Below are 16714 nucleotides of genomic sequence, written 5' to 3'. Positions count from 1 at the left end.
TCCCTGTCACTTTGGGTCTTTTGGGTCTGGGTTCCCCTGGAGGAGTTGGCCAGAGTCGGCTGACCTCCCTCAGGTGGCCATGGAAATGGAAATGAGTGCAGAAATAGCACACAAGGTGGTTCTCATAGCCTTCAGCTCTCTCCCACAAAAAGGGAAAGGATTTGTCTATTTCTTTTCATTCTTTTTGGCTGCCGGCGGAAATAGACCTCTCTGTACTCACTTGACAAACACAAAGCACATTTCTTAGCAAAAAGTGCCACTGGTGGCAGGCTGAGCAATATTGCCTCAGCCCATAGAATCTGCTGTGCATGTGCAATTATTTTGTTAACCAGTGAAGTGCTTCTGTCTCCTCTAGCCTAGTTAGACCAGCCTACTAGCTCAGTGGAGAGGCCATGCTGTGTGCACAGACAAGCACCTTTGCCCTTTCCACATCTCCCTGTCCAGAACTCTGGGAACATCACAACAAATACACACACACACCACACTACAAACAAGTTAGTGAGCATCCAGTACATTTACAGTGTCAGTGCCATCTCGAACTCTTGTCTGCTTTATTCTTCTCTCAAAAGCACCTTTTGTTACTGAACCACTGAGTTGAAATACAACATCCCAAAACAGAAGAAATATTCATGAGCCAATCCGCTGGAGAGCGGAGCGCCGCACAACCAGAGGGGTTATTCTCATGTTCTCAGGGCAAATCTGTTCCTGTACCCTTCTATCTGATGCTTGTCTAAAGCACAGAAACACAGAGACAGGAAGCAGGATTAGCCATGGAGAATGGAAGTGCTTGGTACCTCCAGGATAAGACTTGAGGTGGGACGGATCAAAGCTATGCCCAGAGATAGAGAAAGAGAGACAGAGAGAAAGCAAGATACTGAACCAGCAGATTTTCAATGGCCATCTCTGTTTTTAGAGAGGGGAAGATAAATATACATATTTCCATTTCAACGTCTTCAGCAAAGAGATAGAAACAATGATCATACAATAGTGTTGATGTATTGAAGTTCAACAATGGTGTCATACAATAAATACATTTTAGGCCTTAAGACCTCATCACCTCACAAACACTGATAGAAAATTACATCCACTATTCAGTCTTTCATATCTCCCTCACACAAGCCCTACTTCATTTCCACTCTAAGACAATGCGTGAGCTGAAAAAAGGACTGGCTTTTGAAGATGATTTAAATTGATGAGCACTATATCTCTCCTCCTTGATAATGAATATGAAATGTAGAATATGCTAACTTTACTGGCTGCACCCCTCCTTTCAAGTGGCTGTGCTGTCTTGTAAGGCAGAGAAGAGATGCAGGTACATGAAGAGACAGCCTGAGGGGGCGGGACAGGAAGAGCAAGGCAGGGACTGGTAATGGCCACTGACAGGTTGTGATGAAGCCCCTTCATTATAACCATGTTTAAAGGGTTGCAGGCCTCGATGGGACAGAGGACTTCAAAGTACAGGCTTTGATATCTGGGCCTCAAACACTTATGGTCATAGTAATGACAGCTGCCTGCACTGCCTTTTGATTTGATTGTCTTTCTGAAGGAAGATTCTTCTCTATTAGCCTCATTATTTCATCTTCTTTCCTGAGTGGTGGAGTTGCTGTGGATAGATACTCTGGGCTCTGCTCTGGCCTGAGAGGAGTCTACAGGTTCCAACAAGTTCCACTCTCAAGTTATCTCTTTCTCTCTCTCATAACAAGATGATTACACTGAATCCCACCCACAAATGACAGAAAAGTTAAATTTTCCATATAAAGGGCCAACAGGAGCATGTAAAGTTGAGAAAAGTTACTTGATGTCTGAGTGCTGATACGAGAATCCCCTGGCCCAGCTTTAAAGCAAAAGTTTCTGCATGGTGTAATAATGTATTGTTAACGTTTTGTCTACAGCCAGCCAACATGGTTGCACATGAAAGCTCAAATTTGTATTTCTGCCATGGCCTGCAAGTCTTTAAACTATGAAACTAAATATATACTTACATTTTATATCAAAGAACCCTGAGAAGAAAAAAAACTATTGCATCAAGACGGTCTACGGAGAACTTTACTCAAGGATAGGAAGCACATCATTAAAATGGAGAGAAATATTAAAACAGGATTTGAAAGCCAGAAGATCAGCTCGCCCTTGGCTACTCTGAGGATCTTCAAAAACATCTGGGAATCTATCCTTCAGACCTTCACTCTCCCTCGTTATTTGACTTTCCTCACTGGCTACACTCGGATTCATGCAGTGGAGTTTTGTATTAAATAATCAATCAAATAGAGCATCATAAAGACAGCCCTGTGATGAGACGCTCCTCTGCATGCCCCACAAACAGAACACTGGATGAAGGCCACTGATGCTGTGGTCTCTTCATGTCTCTCTGACGCCTCTTGTTTTATCAAAAGCCATAAGTCTGTGTCCTCAAACACAGCCCCAGACCCTGGCATGTTCTCACTAATTATACACAGAAGTATGAACGCTGAGGGGAGTCCAACTCCCCCCCCCCTCCCCCATGTACTGTGTGAGGTAATGTATGTGTGCCTTTGCCTCTGTATAGTCTCTTGTCATCCATGACATGGCCTGCTAAGTCGTTGTCTGGCCTGGATAACACACAGGAGGGGGACATTAACACACTGCTGCTCCCTCATGGATAATGGAACAAGGTGTTCATTTTTAATGATAAACAAAATGACTGGGAGACACTGGGAAGATCAGTAGGAATCCACCCCTCCGTTGCTCCCTCACTCCTTCTCTCTTTTGCTCTCTATGAGCTGAGCATATGCAAAACACAACTCATGCTGTTGGAGCCCTGTGTGCGTCTGTGTATCTTCCAGGCATGTTGGACAATTACGAGTCAACATAACTAACTCCACCTTGCTAATGATATGTAGTGTCATGGTCATTGTCCCTTTATTTAAAGCACTAGGTGCTTTCATCTTCCAGGTTCTTGATCAGTTTCAGAGCTCTATCTTCACATTAGCATAAGGACTTTTAACTTTAGCATCAAATCAATCTGTCTGTCAGACAGACAAAGGCACAACGGTCGGCGTGTTGAATAATTCTGGACTTTCACAACTATGAAATCCAAAAGGGATGAAATATAGATGCTTTGCAAAAATACTAAGTTTCGACATGCATTCGTATGCAGAGACAGACTGCAGCGGCACATGGATGATCTTATGTTTATTTTCATTTATGGAGACTTTCAATCCAAAACAAACTCAAGTTATTGTAGTTATTTTGGTGCCAATAAACAGCTCTGGGGAATGTTGTTTTGCAGTGACGCTCGCACTCAAAGGTCTTCTGAAATCTACAGCAGCACTGCACAGATAACTCTAGTTTGAAGAGAAAGAGAGAGTCTTAAAAACTTTTGAATATATATTGGTTAACGTACTTTAATGACACGTACGCTGAATGTGTGAAGACATGCTTGAATTCCAGCAAATGGCGTGCACCTGCCACTCACCGTGTTGACGGAGGAGGATCATAGGGCTGTTTTCTTACTGTATTCACATTTGTTTATTTCTAAAGGGATTGAAGAGACTGTATTTACCACCCTTTTGAAATGTAAGAAAACAATTACATTGTGAAAAGTCTTACCATCAACATCATCAAGCAAAAGCAGTTGGGAAAAAAATTCTGTGACAGATTAAAGAAGACAAGAGTTTAACCTTTAAATAATTGTATAAATATACACCAGTTGGGAGTACAGTATCATCCATATTTTCCTAGGAAGCTCTCTTTAATTGACATTCAGTGGGGCCTTCTCTCTCCTGTCCAAACATGCCTATGGTGTAAGCCCAGTCCTACAGGGAGTCTCCACAGAACCTTGTTCCCATCACTCTGGTGGCTTGTGTTAAAGCAAAGAGTGACAGCAGCCAGGAGTCTCGTTCATGCAGACCCCCCAGTGGAGAGCTGTCCTGCAGACACCAGTCCCTCATCAGTAGGACAGCCTGCTGTGTTTTATCAATGTTGACCAGTCACACTACCACCTGGGAGATCTGCCAGTCCCAAGTCTTTGTCATCTTAGGTCACTATTCTGCTATCGTCATACATCCTGAGAATAGGAAAAGTGAAAAACTCTGGAGGTATGTAAAGTTGAATCCTCTGAAGGCTTAGGACATGAGATAATTTTTCTTTTCCGTTAAGATCCGTTAAGATCCGAGATCCGTTAACCATGAATACAGTAGCTAGCTTCTGGAAGACAAAGTTTTGCCATTGTTACCTCAACATCACATATACAAAAACTTACCTGACACAATATAGACAGAGCAAGAGCACAGAGCCCACTATACATGGGGACCGTCACAATGACAACAGAGACAGAATCACCCTTAACCCAACATTAATTTTTGAGATGGTAGTAACGTTATCTTCATTTATTTCCAAGAACTGTTAGGGCGGTGGAGATTAAAAAGATCAAACATTGTCTTTTATGTATAGGGAACTTTGCTAATTAGATAGATTACAAACGTGCTTTGGGAAGGGAATTAATTTGCAAGTGAATGGCAGTTAATCAGAGATGGCAAAATACATGAATAGCAGATGACACAAACCCCTGGGGGTATACTGTGGTTCATTTGGTACAATTTAGAAATTGCACAACTCATTTAAAAAATAACATGCTCATTTTTCTCTGAAATGTATTCAAAAGTACTTACCCATCCCTTGACTTTCAGAAGTGTGCAAAGTGAGCACAATCGGTAGAATAAGGCCCTTCTGGTATCACCATTCACTGGCCATCTATAATTTATAAGGCAGCTAGTCCCCAAGTTTATATTGCCCAAGGCACTGTTTATTTCTGCTTTGTACTTTGTTTAAAGCCAGTTGTTGACAACTCTTGAACATGTCAAACTATCACCGCTAATAATTGCTTAAGGAGATGGAACTTTCGCAAATGTTGGTTCCAGCAGAAAAAATACATTTTCTCACCCTCAACTTCTTCTGATGAATTTCCCTCAAACTCTTGACAAAGAATCTTTTGTAAATTCAAAGCAATAGCTGAAAGTGAAATTATGAAAAAAAAAGATGTTCAACACTGAGTTTCTTCATGAAACAGGAAATTTCAGGAAATTTCTTCTCTCTCTCTCTCTCGCTCTCTCTCTCTCTCTCTCTCTCTCTCTCTCTCTCTCTCTCTCTCTCTCCTATTGACCAAAATGGAGCATGTTTCATGTGCTGTTTCTGTGCTGTGGTGTGATGGAGCTGTAACACAGGAGCCTAAGGCAGTACCTCTGTAGGTCAACACCGCTTCCCTCTCTCTTCACAAGGCGACAGTCACTCAGTGCCAGTCGCCAGTTGATTACTGCCAATTAGATGGGCTGTCACTATCCCTAGTGGCGGGGGTTGGCAGCCGGGACCCACCCTGTCCCTTGTGTTTCCTGTCTGGGATAGACGCACGTTAAGAGTCTAGCACTGATGGCTGTAAACTGTGGGAATCAATCTGACTGAGAAATAAAAGAAAAGAAACGTATGGAAACGTCTGAGTTCGACAGTGTGATAGCTTCGGCTTCCAAGTCAGTTGGATGAGGGAATGTCATTTCTTCCACAAAGAAGTCTCCCCAGGGCTCTTCCATCTTTGTTCAGTCAGTCGCCATTTCGGGTAAGAGCCTCACTGCAGTCACTGAGCAACATTAGCAGAGTTTCTCACAGCTTCCCTTTGTGTTGATTTAGGGCCTAAACCTTGGACTATAACTTTGATATGAGTGACACGCCTCATATTTAAAAGTCTACATGGATTTATAATTCAACCGCCAGCTGGAAAACGTCTGACTATATGTATGGTACTGATGTTTACAGTACCATACATATAGTTTGTCTCTGTTCTGTAGTGTTCCAACTGAAAATGACATAGCAAGGAAGGCTCAAGTTTTACAGTATGGGATTGGGAGTACGAGCCTACTATTAAATGGAAAGTTCAAAATAAACAATAATTTATTGGATGATCATTATTCTCGAGAACATCCCTTTTCTTTCAACAATTATGTTTACACATGCACCAAGACAGTGAGCATGAACTCATTTCCAAGTAGTGTTTATTTATATATTTACATGCAGGTTTATTTTGCGATGATCTTTCTTTTACACTCTCAGTGCAAGCCAACAAAGGACTGCATAGCAGGAGCCCCTGCACTTAGCAGTGGTTCTACTCAGTGTTGATGTCTGGAGGGGAGCAAACAGTATGTGTGTGAATGTTTGGTATAGAGCCTATTAAATATTAATGTGTATTTCTTTGTGTGTGATGATGTGTCAGGATGTTTGCCAATAAACAGCAATATTCCTTTTAGGATTCATCCAATATGAAGAGTTGTTAAGTTAGTTCAACTCTTAGAAAAGTGAGTGAAATATGTCCATGGTCTTTGTGAGAGCTGTCAGAATTACCGACTGAACGACAATATAAATATTATATCATAAATCATTTCCCAGGGAAAGGCTCAGAAGTTCAGTATGTAACACTGTAACAAGTTCTCAGTATATTACAACAAGAAGCAAAACTGCTAATATTCCTCTCTAAAAGGGTTTGAGGTTTAATGAAATTGTACTGGGATTTTGCCAACACCAACACCATAACAATCATATGGTCTTGCAAACTGACTAGGGCAAGCCCCTCTCTTGCGGCATGTGGTCTTAGTGGTGAAGGGAGCCCCCCATGTGTCTGGAGGGGCGGCTCTGGGCTCATTCATGGAGGGAGTGCCCCCACCTGGCCCTCCCACCACTATCATCCTGCAGAGCCCCAGGGAACACGTCACCAGGCAGCCAGGACAGCAGGCCTACATGCAGTAATTGCTGTATTCTCCTAGTATCCATTCAGCACCGTTGTGCACAATGATAAAATAAAAAAAACTGCTAACCCTACCCTTCCAGGCAAAACAGTGTGGTCCTCTGGGACGGGGTCATCACCCCCCCCCCCCCCCCCCCATCTGTGTTATCTGATCTCAGATAGGAGGTCCTGAGACAAACACTCACACTCCACCATGTATATGGAATACACAATAGCACATAGCATTTCAAGAATGTGTAGCATTGAAAACAGGATTCCTTAAAAATAATTCCCTATTCACTGAAATGTAATCGCTAATCTATTTACATGCACAATTTAACATTGTATACACATACACAGTCATTGTGTCACAGGGTGTAATGGAGACAATGTTAAAATTTGACTTCAGTGAATTTGACTTCACTGAAGAGTTAACGTCCTTGGACAAACAGCACATAAACAGGCACCAAAAATAGACTATCATCACTTGAATTAAGGGCTTTGTTAATTGGAAGACATGAAGTAAACTACTGTTCCCATTTAATATGTCACATGGTGGCATGCTTGGCATTGTTATTTGAAGTTGCTATGGCTTTCAGCAGATTAACACCTATGCTCTACAACACAGCAGTGAAGCAGGCATGGATTAATTAAACATGTACATACAAAAACCCAACAATCTATTGTACCCCATAATTTATGCCATCAATATGCACTTTAATCAGAATAGAGGAGAGAGTATACGTTAGCCAGCTCCATCCTAATTGGCACCATGCTGCTTTATAGAGCTTCTGTTTTGGTGGGTTGAAGAATACACAATGACAATACACTTGTAATTCACTGGTTGTTTACAAAAGTCATAAATTGAACCTAAGAGAGGTACAGATTTTTCCCTGTGCATCAGAGAACACATTTGAATATGAAACAGGGGCTCAGGACACTACTTCTCCATTTCCTTTCATCTCCAATACTACACACAGAGTGGTGTAGCCTAAACACTGATCCCTAACGACCATTATTCTCCTCTCCCCTGCCTCTTTCCCTCACAGCCCTGCTTTCCCCTCACACTGGCCCATTCCACCACTGGGACTCACAGACATGCCTCAGATGAACAAGTGAAGGCACCTCTTCTAAAGGAAATCGTTCTTATTTATCAGAAATCCCTGGAGGGTGATGTGGAAAGTACGCACTTTTATTGTTTTCCAATAATTTTTACATTTGTCAGTGCAAAGTGGGATTTGGGCCCAACGGCAGCGACATTCACTTCCATCTTTCATCTATCCTCCTCTGACTTAAAATGTACTGGCAGGAATGGAAAAGGGAAGCTATCAATCACATTTTTGTTACACCTTTCATGTGTTTTAATCCTAATCGACGTCATTGACACAATCATGGGTTTGCCATAATATGTACTCTTACTATTGTCTCAAAGAAGAAAAAGTTTTTTTTTTTATGAATGTGCCCTAGAAACTCTTCCTCTCTGCCTGTCTCTCTTTCATGACCTAACACACACAGGATTTTTTTTTTTTATATTTGCCAACTATTGGCCTAGGGTGGGACACGTACAATCTCCTGGAGGGCAGTGTGTATCAACAGCAGTGTCTGTCCCTTAGACATGTGCAGTGGGTAAACAACATGTTTAAACCTAAAACAATGTGCGTCCCTGTTGACTGCAATTATTTATGAAATCAAACACAACCCGGCAGGCTGCCAAGTAGGACAGCTCTCCAGATCTCTGCACACATCACTATTTATCCCACAGTTTCAGTTTCTTCCTGCATGTGGGGGGCTTTTTACCTGACCAGGTCACAAGACAAGGGAAAACTCTGAGTCCTAATCACAGTGCATTGATTGTACCAGTGCTAAAAATTGCCTATTTTATGATTCACAATATTATTCCCAACTTCCTATTAAACCTGTGAGAGCACCAGGTAATTTTATTTAAAGCATAGTGCTGCTATATATTTGCAACATGTGTATGTTTTTGTCTTCTTCTACCTGAGTTGTCTTAGGAGATTTCCTCCTCATGGGCTTGTGGAAGAAGCTAGAGCTAAATTATTCAAACTGAGGGACCATCGGCCCAGGACTGGAGCTACACAACTCAGAGAGTGAAATGTCAGTTTCACTCCAGTATGCAGGCTCTGAGGGCATTAGCCTGCAGTTAGCAGCTGCTACAGATGGTGTTCTCACTTTGTTACCTAGTTCTTCAACACAGTGCCCGTGAAAGGGCAACTAACACAGCCACACAATCCACACAGAGAAATTAATCTCATTTTCGAATTAAAGCTATGGTAGAGCATTCATTACCAGGTGTTCCCTGGACTTAAAAAAATAAAATTTTGCTCTGGACTTTTATCAGATGAATGATCTCTTCCAACCTCAAACTCAGATTATCAGTTAGGTTGGTCCAAGGTGCTGATTACCTCCAGTCGCAAAACCTTTCTAATCTTTCATGAGGTCACTAACCATTGTTGCGGCCATTGGTTTCTCTCCTCCATACATGATTTCTGAGTATATTTGTGCATGTTGTCCTCACAACAATTGTATTTAACTGGCAGGGAACATCTTCATTTCAGGTCGAAACAGTACCCATTGCAGTGTTTTTTACTAACATAAACAAGACCATCAATCGAACAGAGATTAACTTTTGCAGGTGTGTTTACAGAACTATAACAAGCTTCATAATATTACCATCACAAAACTGCCATTCTGAACAATAGTCCTTTCCCACAATGCATGGTACTAACAACGCAGAGATGCCAACCCCATAAATCATGGGCAGAAGATAAATATGGGAGGAAGACTAAATTAAATGGTACTTAGCCTTGTGAGGTGCACTGTAATACATCTAAGGAACAAGCTTGAAAGAGCAGCAAGCTTTACATATATGCCTCTTCCTCTCTCCTCCCCTCTCCTCCTTCACCTCCTCTCTCCTCCCTTCTCTTCCTTCACCTTCTCTCTCCTGCTCCTTCTCCTTCTTCCCTATGCCACTACCCAAGGGGGTCACAGCCCTGAGGTCATGCAGACTACTGGGTGCGTATACACATTTAAAATCCTGATATGGACCATAAAACAGATCCTTCATCGTTCAGCAGCTTCATCTTATCTATCACATGCACAAAGACACAGACAGGGCTACTCCTGCATGGGAATCAAGAAAATAGGCTGTTTCTGTGAGTGGTCCCTTGAGATCTTGTCATATAACACCTTAATTATGATTAATTATATGCATACATATGCAGATTAACTCCTCAAGGTTTACATTTGAAACAACCTTTTAATTATGAGACATTAGCAGTGAAGCTAAATACTTTTATCTACCTCAAAATAACTAAAATATATTTCCCATTTTGGTTATTGTTTTGTTCAATTATCGGTAACCCTTCCTTTTACAGTCCCTTAAGTACTAGGTATTTACATAGAAAGTAAAGGGTATGTTATGTGTTTTATTGGGTATTACCGATTGGTACCAAGGTGGTAAATACCTAGATAATTCGAAGTATTTACCCATTAACTAAATACTAACTATTACTAAATATTACTATTTAAATACCGCTGGTAGTAAGTTGGTAACAACGGGAGATATATATGGTAAATTATAATGTGTTATTGGGTAAATACCGCTGCTACTAAGTAGGTAAAGACGGCCAAGCTCGAGCAGAATTACGAACAAAATACTCTACTCCCTGCAGTTACGTAAGGTTTATGTCGGTAACAGTCCACGTCTAATGAGAAGATAAGATAGTACTTTACAATAAAATACCTTTTCAGATACATTTATCGATGATGGCCTCATTTACTTGGCTGGTATAGCTACGTACCTCCGCGGGAAGAGTTTTCCTCTACTGTCACGGTAAATCTTCTTGGATACTGGGTATGTTCTTGCGCATGTTTGGACTATTTACTCAGTAAGTAATCTGAAACTGGACTGTAAAAGGAAGCCGTGTTTGTTTCCATGGTGTTACCAGGCTCTTACCATACCCTTTGTAAGCGAATACCACTTTGTCAACGTTACCCCTTAGTATGAACTTGTACTATACGTTCCAAGGCGATACCAGGTAAAACATGGCTATTTACTCAGTAAGTAATATGAAACTGGACTGTAAAAGGAAGCCGTGTTTGTTTCCATGGTGTTACCAGGCTCTTACCATACCCTTTGTAAGCGAATACCACTTTGTCAACGTTACCCTTAGTAAGAACTTGTACTATATGTTCCAAGGCGATACCAGGTAAACATGGCTATTTACTCAGTAAGTAATATGAAACTGGACTGTTCGCGCCGTTTTAGCCAAATGTACTGTAAAGGTAAAGCTACCTAGGGTTACCTAGTTAGTTTGAAAATGCATATTCAACTGGCATATCATTAGCAGTTTTACGACGTTAGGATGTGAAACAAAAAGGTACATAGCTTCAGTCTTGAATTCGATTTACTTATTTTCTTATTTGTTAGTGTATTCTCGGAGGTGATCAACACCCTACAGTAGGCTAGGTACGATAGCATCCCTTTGTTTTACGCTTCTGTAAAAACAACTGCTAGTTAAATTAATGCGTAAGAACATGAATAATGTTCGTGTGAAACCATATTCATAATTTTTCTTTCATGTTTACAGTAAAATGATGGATTCTCCAAAATCCCTCACTGCTGTGTTCTTGGATGGGCAAGAAATCTGCAAAAAGACACACACTGTCAGGACCGCCAAGGAAGTCATTGATGCCAGTACATCATTATTGCCTTGCCAAGCAGAAATGATTAGAATTCTTAAATTCATTTTTATTAAAGATACTACATAATAAATATGCTCAATCCCATTCTATCCTAACTACTACAGAAAGATGAATATGAAATGATGAACTTAAAACATGCTAAAGATGTTGTACCGCTTGATTTATTGTTGTGTCACTATGATTTTGAAACGCACATCATTCCAAAATACAAACTTGTTTAAGGATTTTTGTGATGACATATGCAGTGCATAATATAGTGCCTATTTGTGAACGTGAAGAGGTGCTCATGTTTCTTCAAATCTTAACCGTAAAATATTTTGAAGAGCACCTCCATACTTATGTAATAGAGAAGAAAGATGAATATGAAATTATTAACTTAAAAGATGCTAAAGATGTTGTACTGCTTGATTTATTGTTGTCACTATGATTTTGAAACGCACATCATTCCAAAATACTAACTTGTTTATGGATTTTTGTGATGACATGTGATGACCTTATCTAAAGTAATAAATGTATGCTGAATTTGTAGTCATGGCTCTTTGGTCATTTATTTGAATTATATTAATGAAAGTTTACATAAACACACAGGTGTGTTGATTTTGTGTAAGCATAACACAAGTGTGTCACAAAAACCTACACAATCGCTGTGTTACATAGTTTAACAAAAGTAATGTGTTAGAAGTAACACAAACTGCGTTGTCCTTATCTAGACATACAACTGTGTTAAAAAAACAACACAAATTGAGTTGTTTTTAACACATCTGTTCTTAGAGTGTACTGAGTAAATAGCCATGTTTTACCTGGTATCGCCTTGGAACGTATAGTACAAGTTCATACTAAGGGGTAACGTTGACAAAGTGGTATTCGCTTACAAAGGGTATGGTAAGAGCCTGGTAACACCATGGAAACAAACACGGCTTCCTTTTACAGTCCAGTTTCAGATTACTTACTGAGTAAATAGTCCAAACATGCGCAAGAACATACCCAGTATCCAAGAAGATTTACCGTGACAGTAGAGGAAAACTCTTCCCGCGGAGGTACGTAGCTATACCAGCCAAGTAAATGAGGCCATCATCGATAAATGTATCTGAAAAGGTATTTTATTGTAAAGTACTATCTTATCTTCTCATTAGACGTGGACTGTTACCGACATAAACCTTACGTAACTGCAGGGAGTAGAGTATTTTGTTCGTAATTCTGCTCGAGCTTGGCCGTCTTTACCTACTTAGTAGCAGCGGTATTTACCCAATAACATTAGAATTTACCATATATATCTCCCGTTGTTACCAATTTACTACCAGCGCTATTTAAATAGTAATATTTATAAGTTTCCAGGTAAATACTAAGTTTTGTCCTCTGTGTTTACCTAATTAGGACCAGTGAAAATTACCCAGTAATGACCAGCACGTTAGTATTTAGTTAATGGGTAAATACTTCGAATTATCTAGGTATTTACCACCTTGGTACCAATCGGTAATACCCAATAATACAGAAAATATACCCAGTAATGAGCACGTTAGTATTTAGTTAATGGGTAAATACTTCGAATTAGCGTCACTGTGTCCAATCCCGACCGGTTTTTAGCTAACATTCTGATAAAATGCCACTTCAAATATTGATAAAAAAAATAATCGTATCACGTTTTCAGATGATTTACTGATTTCACGTTAAGCTTTAACTTCTTACCTTTCGAGCTAAATATTGTTTAAAAATTTAGAGTTAGCTTAGCCTTTACTAGAGCCGGTCAAAAGACGCTGGCGCCGGTAAATTAGCCGTGCGCTACCCTTGTCCAAACCAGACTGCACTTCTAAACACTGGCCGCTGCTGTTTTTCTGGGGATATTAACTTGATCCAGGGTCACCAAACTGACCATCAATGCTGTCAACATATCCGGGGACTTAGTTATGTCCTCCACAATAAGATATCACGCTTCAACATCTCCAAACTATGCGATAAAATCTCAATTTGACTGTCACGTCACACATGATCGTGTATTTTCATTTGCAAGACAAAGTAGTGTTAAGCTAGCATTGAAATACATTCATATGCTAACCCATAGTAGCAGCACGATGACAACACAGACACACTTGTCAGAGTAAAGATCGTCGCCCAAGCGTCGCCCGAGTGTCGCCGAGTGGTCTTTCGGCCAAAGTAACTTTCCTATATTATTTAGACATGTAAACGTCCATATATGTTCATGAAATTTTACACGTAGATTGTTTGGTATGCCTAAAATAATACTACTTACACTTTGCTGGCGATAGCAAAAGAAAATGCTGGCAAAAAGACCGGAAACTAAGTGTCCAAACCAATAGTAGTTTACAGCGACGTTATCTAGGTATTTACCACCTTGGTACCAATCGATAATACCCAATAATACAGAAAATATACCCAGTAATGAGCAGCACGTTAGTATTTAGTTAATGGGTAAATACTTCGAATTATCTAGGTATTTACCACCTTGGTACCAATCGGTAATACCCAATAAAACACATAACATACCTTTTACTTTCTATGTAAATACCTAGTACTTAAGGGACTGTAAAAGGAAGGGTTACCCAATTATCTGTTGAGATTCTTGGCCTCATGTTTCAAAGACTAGAAACTTAAAGATTGATGTCCAATTCATGCTTATAGCCCGAGCCAGGCTTCCTCGACTAGAACCTCCTCTGCATAGCGGTAGCTCTGTGTCTCTGGGCCAGATTGTAATAGATGCTGTTTATGGTGCTGCTTTGACAAGTGTGAAGGGCAGGCGGAGAAAACATTGTATAGCTGGCTCATCTCCTTACTGACTGTACATGTTGCACCCCATATCGGAGTGTTGAAGCTCACAGAGGGAAAACAAGGGATTTCACCATTGTGTTACTCTACAGAAATACCTTTGTTTGTGAAACATTAATAAATGCAGCGTAATACCCTAACACCACAAATCTTCTTTGTGCCCTGTCACCATCACATTAGTTTAGAAACAGGGGTGAACAGTTCTGAGGGTCTATTACCATCCATGTCAGTTCATTAGAAGACTGTAAAAAAAGAAGTTGTCCAAAACAGACTGAAGCATTGCAGGTGTAAGTGATGCAGTGAGAGTAAATGAAAATACCTAATATCCTAATGATAAGGTTTATAAGTTGTGATGATTTGTATGCTCCCCTCATGACAGAAGCAGAAGTACATTATTAAAATGTGCTCTTGAGCACTCTAGATCCTCTCTAGAGTGATCTACAGAACAATGTGCCTTTGAAATGTTCTCTCTACTGTGACTGCCCCGTCCTTCTGCAAAAGCGTTGCCTATACTTTATAGCCAACAATAAAACATTTTATTGCAAAATAAATTGCAATCCTATTGAAATGCTGGCGTTATATATGTCATTGAAGACATACAGTTATTTTTTAGAGATGCTGAGGCATCATTTATCATCATCTGAGTGGCTTGGCTGGGTCTGCAACACATCATTGGCTTCTCTTGCTTAGTTAGATTGTGAAGGTCAGAGTTCCCTAGCCTTTTATGGCTGTTTAACTTTGGAGAATTATCACATTTACAGGACTGGCCTGATTTATACTACCTAGTTTCTGCTCTGGCCAGCCCCACCCCCAACCCTAGCCCCATCCCCAGCCCCAGCTACTGTCTTGTTACTTCCCCAGCTTCAGCTCCAGCCTGATAAATAAGGAAATATTGAGGACCATAGGGCAAAAGCTCAATTTCTACAGATGACAACTTTTTAAAGTATGCACATTTTCTGAAGATTTCTGATTTCTTTCACCAAACCCTTTACATGCCCTCGCAGCAAGGTGACTTTTTTCTTTCCTGTTGTCAGTTGACGCCATGTTAATTAGAGGCTGTGGAGACTCTAACAGCGTAGGCTATAAGTTAGCAGATTGGGACTGCAGTGTGCAGGACACCACCCTGACATCCATACACACTTGATGAAGGGTCAGAGAGATCCAGATTAGCTCACACACTATGAAGGGACCTAACCTTCTTAGTGGCATCTCTATTTGTGCCTACAGCCCCTCTGCTTTCCAATAGAGACATCTATAGCCTTTTTGAATGATAAGGTATGTAACATTTGTTTTAGGACTGTTTGATATAATACTACCAAGGTCAATGCCAAGTAATTCAAACCTGAGGCATAACTTATTTATAGAAATGTTCAATTGATAACATACCAGCCAAATGTCTGCTATTTTAAAACACCTGCTACAAAATCTCTTTGTCAGTATAATCAACACAATCTGCATAATTTACTTTACTTACTTAGATTCCATGCTTAGCCTTAGCTCAAAAGTAAAGAAGTTTGTTTTCTAATGTTTGTGCCTATTAACCACAAATTAATGAATCTTCAGAACCCAATTAGGCCACAAGCTATATTAACATGCATCCCAGAATGCAAGGAAGCAGAATTATGTTCACAAACAAAATGTGAATAAAAAAACAACAACACATTTTGTTGCAGACGTGGCACCAACATTAAAGCCCGAGATGATGAAGTAATCTATTCAAAGACAGTTCACAATGTAATTGTTGTGGTCTTTGGTAGGGTAGAATTGTAAACTGACGAGGTATCGGTTCAGGTTTCTATTTCCATCCACTAGGAGGGGATGTTCTTCACTGTTGTGGTGATGAGGAGCAGGGAGATTTGCTGCTCTGCGGCAAGTACATTGATGCTCTTCGAAACATCTACACAGACTTAATGTCCAAGATAGCCTACATTCCATCACGTAGTCCCACAGTGTTTCCCTATTTGATGTGAATACTCATTTGGCAGCTAGAAACCATCAAATATTTTCGACACTATTAATTGTCAATGAGGTCCTCACACTGAAGTGTTTGCCTCAAAAACATTCACCTCTTGCTCTTTTTCCTTTCAGAGCACTCTATCAATCATAATGATGCCATAAAAAGTTCAGCTCCCTCATTTGAGATTGTTTGTTTTGTTGTTTGTCAACATGACGGAAGAGATGTGCTTTTCTAAAGGCCTATGTTAAAGAGGCACCCTGAAGAAGAATACACACAGAGTTGCCATGGATCCCATTGATGTGTAAATGTATTAATTTAAATATTTTTAAGAGGATCAGCACAGATTACGCAAAAGTTTGACAGTGATAATTTGATGGCCTGTGTAACAGCTTTGTTTGCAAAGACGATCATTCATGGCATGTCAAACAACCTGAACAATCACCAGACATAATCAAGTTTACTCTGAGAAATAGAACCAAGTGAATGGTTTTACCATTATCTACCCTTTG

The sequence above is a fragment of the Osmerus eperlanus genome, chromosome 5 (genome assembly GCF_963692335.1).
Source record: "Osmerus eperlanus chromosome 5, fOsmEpe2.1, whole genome shotgun sequence".
Lineage (NCBI taxonomy): Eukaryota > Metazoa > Chordata > Actinopteri > Osmeriformes > Osmeridae > Osmerus > Osmerus eperlanus.
The sequence above is the reverse complement of the archived record's forward strand: the minus strand, read 5'-3'. Positions refer to the sequence as shown.